At 61.8% G+C, this 10000-nt stretch overlaps 1 non-coding gene across 1 annotated transcript; it reads right to left on the reverse strand.

Moving 5' to 3' along the window:
• Nucleotides 1-1331: 1331 nt before the first annotated feature.
• Nucleotides 1332-1450, reverse strand: LOC142006218 (5S ribosomal RNA). Its single transcript, XR_012643326.1, has one exon. It is a non-coding gene; the product is annotated as a 5S ribosomal RNA (ribosomal RNA).
• Between the last annotated feature and the right edge of the window lie 8550 nt (nucleotides 1451-10000).

Genomic DNA, 10000 nt, shown 5'->3' on the forward strand with positions numbered 1-10000 from the left:
CGATTCGCTCCCCGGGCACCAGGTCAACCTCCGCTGCTTTCAGCGGGGGTTGACCTGGTGGCCGATTCGCTCCCCGGGCACCAGGTCAACCTCCGCTGCTTTCAGCGGGGGTTGACCTGGTGGCCCATTCGCTCCCCGGGCACCAGGTCAACCTCCGCTGCTTTCAGCGGGGGTTGACCTGGTGGCCGATTCCCTCCCCGGGCACCAGGTCAACCTCCGCTGCTTTCAGCGGGGGTTGACCTGGTGGCCGATTCCCTCCCCGGGCACCAGGTCAACCTCCCGTGCTTTCAGCGGGGGTTGACCTGGTGGCCGATTCCCTCCCCGGGCACCAGGTCAACCTCCGCTGCTTTCAGCGGGGGTTGACCTGGTGGCCGATTCGCTCCCCGGGCACCAGGTCAACCTCCGCTGCTTTCAGCGGGGGTTGACCTGGTGGCCCATTCGCTCCCCGGGCACCAGGTCAACCGCACCCTTTTTCGGCCGCCTTCGCCTCCAAATTTTTCCCCCCGTTTCCTTGCCCACTCCTCGGTCACTTCATACGCCCTCCCCCTTACATCCACCGTACGCAACACCTCCACCGGGCTTAATAGTCCACAACCGAGACCCAGGGCCTTCCCCGCTCTCAACAACCTCCACCCACGGTCCCCCTCCACCGGGCTTAATAGTCCACAACCGGGACCCAGGGCCTTCCCCGCTCTCAACAACCTCCACCCACGGTCCCCCTCCACCGGGCTTAATAGTCCACAACCGGGACCCAGGGCCTTCCCCGCTCTCAACAACCTCCACCCACGGTCCCCCTCCACCGGGCTTAATAGTCCACAACCGAGACCCAGGGCCTTCCCCGCTCTCAACAACCTCCACCCACGGTCCCCCTCCACCGGGCTTAATAGTCCACAACCGGGACCCAGGGCCTTCCCCGCTCTCAACAACCTCCACCCACGGTCCCCCAAGACGCACGTTCCAAGCCTTAACCCTCAGACCATCCACCCCCCGGGGGGGACCCCACACCCACCTGACCCCAACTCACTCCCACCAAAAACACCACCACCGCCACCGCCTCAACGGCCTGCCCAACCCAGCACTCCCACACACACACCTGCCCCACCAACGCTCCACACACGCTTTCTTCCCTCTCCCCGACCCGACCCAAGCCATCGCACCGCACCGGGTGAGGGCCTTAGCTTCCTCGCCCGCCCCCCCGCCCCCGACACGCAGGCAGGCAGAGGGAAAGGCCTCAGCGCCCCCCAGGACCGTCGCGCCGCCTTGGCCTCACGGCTTCCCTGCTCCCGCACGGCAGACACACGCCCCGCTCTACCCCCGCTGGGGCCAAAAGCTGCCTACGGCACCTGGGATTCCCAGGCGGTCACCCATCCAGGTACTAGCCAGGCCCGGGACGGTTTACCTTCCGAGATCGGACGAGATCGGGGGCATTCGGTCCGGTATGGCCGTAGGCCCCCGCCTCCCCGGGCTTTAGCGTCAGCAGCCTGGCCTCAGTCAGCCGGGCCCAAACAATTAACCCGGAGGCCGGGCCGAGGGAAAACTTCCTCCGAGCCGGCCCAAGGGGAAGGGAGGACGAGGACGCCGGGCCCGGGAGGTGACAGGACGTGCACGTCAGACCCGGGAAGCTGTGCGCCCCGAGGTTAACCCCCGGGCCGGGGCGGGGAGAGAAAAATGTTCTAAGTCCGGTAGGGACAGCAGGTCAACCCCGGTCCGAGGCGGGGAGAGAAATTTTCCAAGTCCGGCAGGGACAGCAGGTCAACCCCGGCCGCCGTAGCAGAGGTTGACCTGGTGTCCGATTCGCTCCCCGGGCACCAGGTCAACCTCGGGCGCTTTAGCGGAGGTTGACCTGGTGTCCGATTCGCTCCCCGGGCACCAGGTAAACCGTGGCCGCTTTCAGCGGAGGTTGACCTGGTGGCCGATCCCCTCCTCGGGCTCCAAGTCCGGCAGGGACAACAGGTCAACCCCGGTTCCGGGCGGGGAGAGAAAAATTTTCTAAGTCCGGCAGGGACAGCAGGTCAACCCCGGCCGCCGTAGCAGAGGTTGACCTGGTGTCCGATTCGCTCCCCGGGCACCAGGTCAACCTCGGGCGCTTTAGCAGAGGTTGACCTGGTGTCAGATTCGCTCCCCGGGCACCAGGTCAACCTCGGGCGCTTTAGCAGAGGTTGACCTGGTGTCCGATTCGGTCCCCGGGCACCAGGTAAACCGTGGCCGCTTTCAGCGGAGGTTGACCTGGTGGCCGATCCCCTCCTGGGGCTCCAAGTCCGGCAGGGACAGCAGGTCAACCCCGGTCCCAGGCGGGGAGAGAAAAAATTTCTAAGTCCTTCAGGGACAACAGGTCAACCCCGGTTCCGGGCGGGGAGAGAAAAATTTTCTAAGTCCGGCAGGGACAACAGGTCAACCCCGGTTCCGGGCGGGGAGAGAAAAATTTTCTAAGTCCGGCAGGGACAGCAGGTCAACCCCGGCCGCTTCAGCGGAGGTTGACCTGGTGTCCGATTCGGTCCCCGGGCACCAGGTAAACCGTGGCCGCTTTCAGCGGAGGTTGACCTGGTGGCCGATCCCCTCCTCGGGCTCCAAGTCCGGCAGGGACAGCAGGTCAACCCCGGCCGCTTTAGCAGAGGTTGACCTGGTGTCCGATTCGCTCCCCGGGCACCAGGTAAACCGTGGCCGCTTTCAGCGGAGGTTGACCTGGTGGCCGATCCCCTCCTCGGGCTCCAAGTCCGGCAGGGACAGCAGGTCAACCCCGGCCGCTTTAGCAGAGGTTGACCTGGTGTCCGATTCGCTCCCCGGGCACCAGGTAAACCGTGGCCGCTTTCAGCGGAGGTTGACCTGGTGGCCGATCCCCTCCTCGGGCTCCAAGTCCGGCAGGGACAGCAGGTGAACCCCGGCCGCTTTAGCAGAGGTTGACCTGGTGTCCGATTCGCTCCCCGGGCACCAGGTAAACCGTGGCCGCTTTCAGCGGAGGTTGACCTGGTGGCCGATCCCCTCCTCGGGCTCCAAGTCCGGCAGGGACAGCAGGTCAACCCCGGCCGCTTTAGCAGAGGTTGACCTGGTGTCCGATTCGCTCCCCGGGCACCAGGTAAACCGTGGCCGCTTTCAGCGGAGGTTGACCTGGTGGCCGATCCCCTCCTCGGGCTCCAAGTCCGGCAGGGACAACAGGTCAACCCCGGTTCCGGGCGGGGAGAGAAAAATTTTCTAAGTCCGGCAGGGACAGCAGGTCAACCCCGGCCGCCGTAGCAGAGGTTGACCTGGTGTCCGATTCGCTCCCCGGGCACCAGGTCAACCTCGGGCGCCTTAGCAGAGGTTGACCTGGTGTCCGATTCGCTCCCCGGGCACCAGGTAAACCGTGGCCGCTTTCAGCGGAGGTTGACCTGGTGGCCGATCCCCTCCTCGGGCTCCAAGTCCGGCAGGGACAGCAGGTGAACCCCGGCCGCTTTAGCAGAGGTTGACCTGGTGTCCGATTCGCTCCCCGGGCACCAGGTAAACCGTGGCCGCTTTCAGCGGAGGTTGACCTGGTGGCCGATCCCCTCCTCGGGCTCCAAGTCCGGCAGGGACAGCAGGTCAACCCCGGCCGCTTTAGCAGAGGTTGACCTGGTGTCCGATTCGCTCCCCGGGCACCAGGTAAACCGTGGCCGCTTTCAGCGGAGGTTGACCTGGTGGCCGATCCCCTCCTCGGGCTCCAAGTCCGGCAGGGACAACAGGTCAACCCCGGTTCCGGGCGGGGAGAGAAAAATTTTCTAAGTCCGGCAGGGACAGCAGGTCAACCCCGGCCGCCGTAGCAGAGGTTGACCTGGTGTCCGATTCGCTCCCCGGGCACCAGGTCAACCTCGGGCGCTTTAGCAGAGGTTGACCTGGTGTCCGATTCGGTCCCCGGGCACCAGGTAAACCGTGGCCGCTTTCAGCGGAGGTTGACCTGGTGGCCGATCCCCTCCTGGGGCTCCAAGTCCGGCAGGGACAGCAGGTCAACCCCGGTCCCAGGCGGGGAGAGAAAAAATTTCTAAGTCCTTCAGGGACAACAGGTCAACCCCGGTTCCGAGCGGGAGAGAAAAATTTTCCAAGTCCGGCAGGGACAACAGGTCAACCCCGGTTCCGGGCGGGGAGAGAAAAATTTTCAAAGTCCGGCAGGGACAGCAGGTCAACCCCGGCCGCTTCAGCGGAGGTTGACCTGGTGTCCGATTCGGTCCCCGGGCACCAGGTAAACCGTGGCCGCTTTCAGCGGAGGTTGACCTGGTGGCCGATCCCCTCCTCGGGCTCCAAGTCCGGCACGGACAGCAGGTCAACCCCGGCCGCTTTAGCAGAGGTTGACCTGGTGTCCGATTCGCTCCCCGGGCACCAGGTAAACCGTGGCCGCTTTCAGCGGAGGTTGACCTGGTGGCCGATCCCCTCCTCGGGCTCCAAGTCCGGCAGGGACAGCAGGTCAACCCCGGCCGCTTCAGCTGAGGTTGACCTGGTGTCCGATTCGCTCCCCGGGCACCAGGTAAACCGTGGCCGCTTTCAGCGGAGGTTGACCTGGTGGCCGATCCCCTCCTGGGGCTCCAAGTCCGGCAGGGACAACAGGTCAACCCCGGTCCCAGGCGGCAGAGAAAAATTTTCTAAGTCCGGCAGGGACAACAGGTCAACCCCGGTCCCAGGCGGGAGAGAAAAAATTTCTAAGTCCGGCAGGGACAACAGGTCAACCCCGGTCCCAGGCTGGAGAGAAAAATTTTCTAAGTCCGGCAGGGACAGCAGGTCAACCCCGGCCGCTTTAGCAGAGGTTGACCTGGTGTCCGATTCGCTCCCCGGGCACCAGGTCAACCTCTGGCGCTTTAGCAGAGGTTGACCTGGTGTCAGATTCGCTCCCCGGGCACCAGGTCAACCTCGGTCGCTTTAGCAGAGGTTGACCTGGTGTCCGATTCGCTCCCCGGGCACCAGGTAAACCGTGGCCGCTTTCAGCGGAGGTTGACCTGGTGGCCGATCCCCTCCTGGGGCTCCAAGTCCGGCAGGGACAACAGGTCAACCCCGGTCCCAGGCGGGGAGAGAAAAAATTTCTAAGTCCGGCAGGGACAACAGGTCAACCCCGGTCCCAGGCGGGGAGAGAAAAAATTTCTAAGTCCGGCAGGGACAACAGGTCAACCCCGGTCCCAGGCTGGAGAGAAAAATTTTCCAAGTCCGGCAGGGACAGCAGGTCAACCCCGGCCGCTTCAGCTGAGGTTGACCTGGTGTCCGATTCGCTCCCCGGGCACCAGGTAAACCGTGGCCGCTTTCAGCGGAGGTTTACCTGGTGGCCGATCCCCTCCTCGGGCTCCAAGTCCGGCAGGGACAACAGGTCAACCCCGGTCCCAGGCGGGAGAGAAAAATTTTCTAAGTCCGGCAGGGACAACAGGTCAACCCCGGTTCCGAGCGGGAGAGAAAAATTTTCTAAGTCCGGCAGGGACAACAGGTCAACCCCGGTCCCAGGCGGCAGAGAAAAAATTTCTAAGTCCGGCAGGGACAACAGGTCAACCCCGGTACCGGGCGGGAGAGAAAAAATTTCTAAGTCCGGCAGGGACAACAGGTCAACCCCGGTCCCAGGCTGGAGAGAAAAAATTTCTAAGTCCGGCAGGGACAACAGGTCAACCCCGGTCCCAGGCGGCAGAGAAAAAATTTCTAAGTCCGGCAGGGACAACAGGTCAACCCCGGTCCCAGGCGGGAGAGAAAAATTTTCTAAGTCCGGCAGGGACAACAGGTCAACCCCGGTCCCAGGCGGCAGAGAAAAAATTTCTAAGTCCGGCAGGGACAACAGGTCAACCCCGGTCCCAGGCGGGAGAGAAAAATTTTCTAAGTCCGGCAGGGACAACAGGTCAACCCCGGTCCCAGGCGGCAGAGAAAAAATTTCTAAGTCCGGCAGGGACAACAGGTCAACCCCGGTACCGGGCGGGAGAGAAAAAATTTCTAAGTCCGGCAGGGACAACAGGTCAACCCCGGTCCCAGGCTGGAGAGAAAAAATTTCTAAGTCCGGCAGGGACAACAGGTCAACCCCGGTCCCAGGCGGCAGAGAAAAAATTTCTAAGTCCGGCAGGGACAACAGGTCAACCCCGGTCCCAGGCGGCAGAGAAAAAATTTCTAAGTCCGGCAGGGACAACAGGTCAACCCCGGTCCCAGGCGGCAGAGAAAAAATTTCTAAGTCCGGCAGGGACAACAGGTCAACCCCGGTCCCAGGCGGGAGAGAAAAATTTTCTAAGTCCGGCAGGGACAACAGGTCAACCCCGGTCCCAGGCGGGAGAGAAAAATTTTCTAAGTCCGGCAGGGACAACAGGTCAACCCCGGTCCCAGGCGGCAGAGAAAAATTTTCTAAGTCCGGCAGGGACAACAGGTCAACCCCGGTCCCAGGCGGCAGAGAAAAAATTTCTAAGTCCGGCAGGGACAACAGGTCAACCCCGGTCCCAGGCGGGAGAGAAAAAATTTCTAAGTCCGGCAGGGACAACAGGTCAACCCCGGTCCCAGGCGGGAGAGAAAAAATTTCTAAGTCCGGCAGGGACAACAGGTCAACCCCGGTCCCGGGCTGGAGAGAAAAATTTTCTAAGTCCGGCAGGGACAACAGGTCAACCCCGGTCCCAGGCTGGGGAGAAAAAATTTCTAAGTCCGGCAGGGACAACAGGTCAACCCCGGTCCCAGGCGGCAGAGAAAAAATTTCTAAGTCCGGCAGGGACAACAGGTCAACCCCGGTCCCAGGCGGGAGAGAAAAATTTTCTAAGTCCGGCAGGGACAACAGGTCAACCCCGGTCCCAGGCGGCAGAGAAAAAATTTCTAAGTCCGGCAGGGACAACAGGTCAACCCCGGTACCGGGCGGGAGAGAAAAAATTTCTAAGTCCGGCAGGGACAACAGGTCAACCCCGGTCCCAGGCGGCAGAGAAAAAATTTCTAAGTCCGGCAGGGACAACAGGTCAACCCCGGTCCCAGGCTGGAGAGAAAAATTTTCTAAGTCCGGCAGGGAGAACAGGTCAACCCCGGTCCCAGGCGGCAGAGAAAAATTTTCTAAGTCCGGCAGGGACAGCAGGTCAACCCCGGTCCCAGGCTGGAGAGAAAAATTTTCTAAGTCCGGCAGGGACAGCAGGTCAACCCCGGCCGCTTTAGCAGAGGTTGACCTGGTGTCCGATTCGCTCCCCGGGCACCAGGTCAACCTCTGGCGCTTTAGCAGAGGTTGACCTGGTGTCAGATTCGCTCCCCGGGCACCAGGTCAACCTCGGTCGCTTTAGCAGAGGTTGACCTGGTGTCCGATTCGCTCCCCGGGCACCAGGTAAACCGTGGCCGCTTTCAGCGGAGGTTGACCTGGTGGCCGATTCCCTCCTCGGGCTCCAAGTCCGGCAGGGACAGCAGGTCAACCCCGGTCCCAGGCGGGGAGAGAAAAAATTTCTAAGTCCGGCAGGGACAACAGGTCAACCCCGGTCCCAGGCTGGAGAGAAAAATTTTCCAAGTCCGGCAGGGACAGCAGGTCAACCCCGGCCGCTTCAGCTGAGGTTGACCTGGTGTCCGATTCGCTCCCCGGGCACCAGGTAAACCGTGGCCGCTTTCAGCGGAGGTTTACCTGGTGGCCGATCCCCTCCTCGGGCTCCAAGTCCGGCAGGGACAACAGGTCAACCCCGGTCCCAGGCGGGAGAGAAAAATTTTCTAAGTCCGGCAGGGACAACAGGTCAACCCCGGTCCCAGGCTGGAGAGAAAAATTTTCTAAGTCCGGCAGGGACAGCAGGTCAACCCCGGCCGCTTTAGCAGAGGTTGACCTGGTGTCCGATTCGCTCCCCGGGCACCAGGTCAACCTCTGGCGCTTTAGCAGAGGTTGACCTGGTGTCAGATTCGCTCCCCGGGCACCAGGTCAACCTCGGTCGCTTTAGCAGAGGTTGACCTGGTGTCCGATTCGCTCCCCGGGCACCAGGTAAACCGTGGCCGCTTTCAGCGGAGGTTGACCTGGTGGCCGATTCCCTCCTCGGGCTCCAAGTCCGGCAGGGACAGCAGGTCAACCCCGGTCCCAGGCGGGGAGAGAAAAAATTTCTAAGTCCGGCAGGGACAACAGGTCAACCCCGGTCCCAGGCTGGAGAGAAAAATTTTCCAAGTCCGGCAGGGACAGCAGGTCAACCCCGGCCGCTTCAGCTGAGGTTGACCTGGTGTCCGATTCGCTCCCCGGGCACCAGGTAAACCGTGGCCGCTTTCAGCGGAGGTTTACCTGGTGGCCGATCCCCTCCTCGGGCTCCAAGTCCGGCAGGGACAACAGGTCAACCCCGGTCCCAGGCGGGAGAGAAAAATTTTCTAAGTCCGGCAGGGACAACAGGTCAACCCCGGTCCCAGGCTGGAGAGAAAAATTTTCTAAGTCCGGCAGGGACAGCAGGTCAACCCCGGCCGCTTTAGCAGAGGTTGACCTGGTGTCCGATTCGCTCCCCGGGCACCAGGTCAACCTCTGGCGCTTTAGCAGAGGTTGACCTGGTGTCAGATTCGCTCCCCGGGCACCAGGTCAACCTCGGTCGCTTTAGCAGAGGTTGACCTGGTGTCCGATTCGCTCCCCGGGCACCAGGTAAACCGTGGCCGCTTTCAGCGGAGGTTGACCTGGTGGCCGATTCCCTCCTCGGGCTCCAAGTCCGGCAGGGACAGCAGGTCAACCCCGGTCCCAGGCGGGGAGAGAAAAAATTTCTAAGTCCGGCAGGGACAACAGGTCAACCCCGGTCCCAGGCTGGAGAGAAAAATTTTCCAAGTCCGGCAGGGACAGCAGGTCAACCCCGGTCCCAGGCGGGAGAGAAAAATTTTCTAAGTCCGGCAGGGACAACAGGTCAACCCCGGTCCCAGGCGGCAGAGAAAAAATTTCTAAGTCCGGCAGGGACAACAGGTCAACCCCGGTCCCAGGCGGGAGAGAAAAATTTTCTAAGTCCGGCAGGGACAACAGGTCAACCCCGGTCCCAGGCGGCAGAGAAAAAATTTCTAAGTCCGGCAGGGACAACAGGTCAACCCCGGTACCGGGCGGGAGAGAAAAAATTTCTAAGTCCGGCAGGGACAACAGGTCAACCCCGGTCCCAGGCTGGAGAGAAAAAATTTCTAAGTCCGGCAGGGACAACAGGTCAACCCCGGTCCCAGGCGGCAGAGAAAAAATTTCTAAGTCCGGCAGGGACAACAGGTCAACCCCGGTCCCAGGCGGGAGAGAAAAATTTTCTAAGTCCGGCAGGGACAACAGGTCAACCCCGGTCCCAGGCGGGAGAGAAAAATTTTCTAAGTCCGGCAGGGACAACAGGTCAACCCCGGTCCCAGGCGGGAGAGAAAAATTTTCTAAGTCCGGCAGGGACAACAGGTCAACCCCGGTCCCAGGCGGCAGAGAAAAATTTTCTAAGTCCGGCAGGGACAACAGGTCAACCCCGGTCCCAGGCTGGAGAGAAAAAATTTCTAAGTCCGGCAGGGACAACAGGTCAACCCCGGTCCCAGGCGGGAGAGAAAAAATTTCTAAGTCCGGCAGGGACAACAGGTCAACCCCGGTCCCAGGCGGGAGAGAAAAAATTTCTAAGTCCGGCAGGGACAACAGGTCAACCCCGGTCCCGGGCTGGAGAGAAAAATTTTCTAAGTCCGGCAGGGACAACAGGTCAACCCCGGCCGCTTTAGCGGAGGTTGACCTGGTGTCCGATTCGGTCCCCGGACACCAGGTCAACCTCTGGCGCTTTCAGCGAGGTTGACCTGGTGGCCGGCTGAGCTCTGGAAGTCCGAATGGGGTTGAATTTGACCCGTGCAGCCGACCTAGAGTTCCAGGCGGTCGGCCGCTTTTGTGAGTCGTTCCCGCCTGTTGCCGCTGGGGGACTTTTCACGTATAAGGTTACGACAGGTACCGGGAGAATAGTAAGAGAAGGCTTGTCTGGCTCCAGCCTTTAGAGACGTACACGTGAGAGAGACCGACCGTCGTGTGAAGGCCCTTCCCGGGGACTCGGACGAGGGACCCGGGCGGACGTCTGCGGGGACGTCTGCGGCGGTTCGGGGTGTCGTCTCGGGCCCGATCCTCCGGAGAGGGGGCTCTCGAGGGAGG

This window comes from Carettochelys insculpta, unplaced genomic scaffold (assembly GCF_033958435.1).
Source record: "Carettochelys insculpta isolate YL-2023 unplaced genomic scaffold, ASM3395843v1 scaffold_0043, whole genome shotgun sequence".
In the NCBI taxonomy this organism is placed as follows: domain Eukaryota; kingdom Metazoa; phylum Chordata; order Testudines; family Carettochelyidae; genus Carettochelys; species Carettochelys insculpta.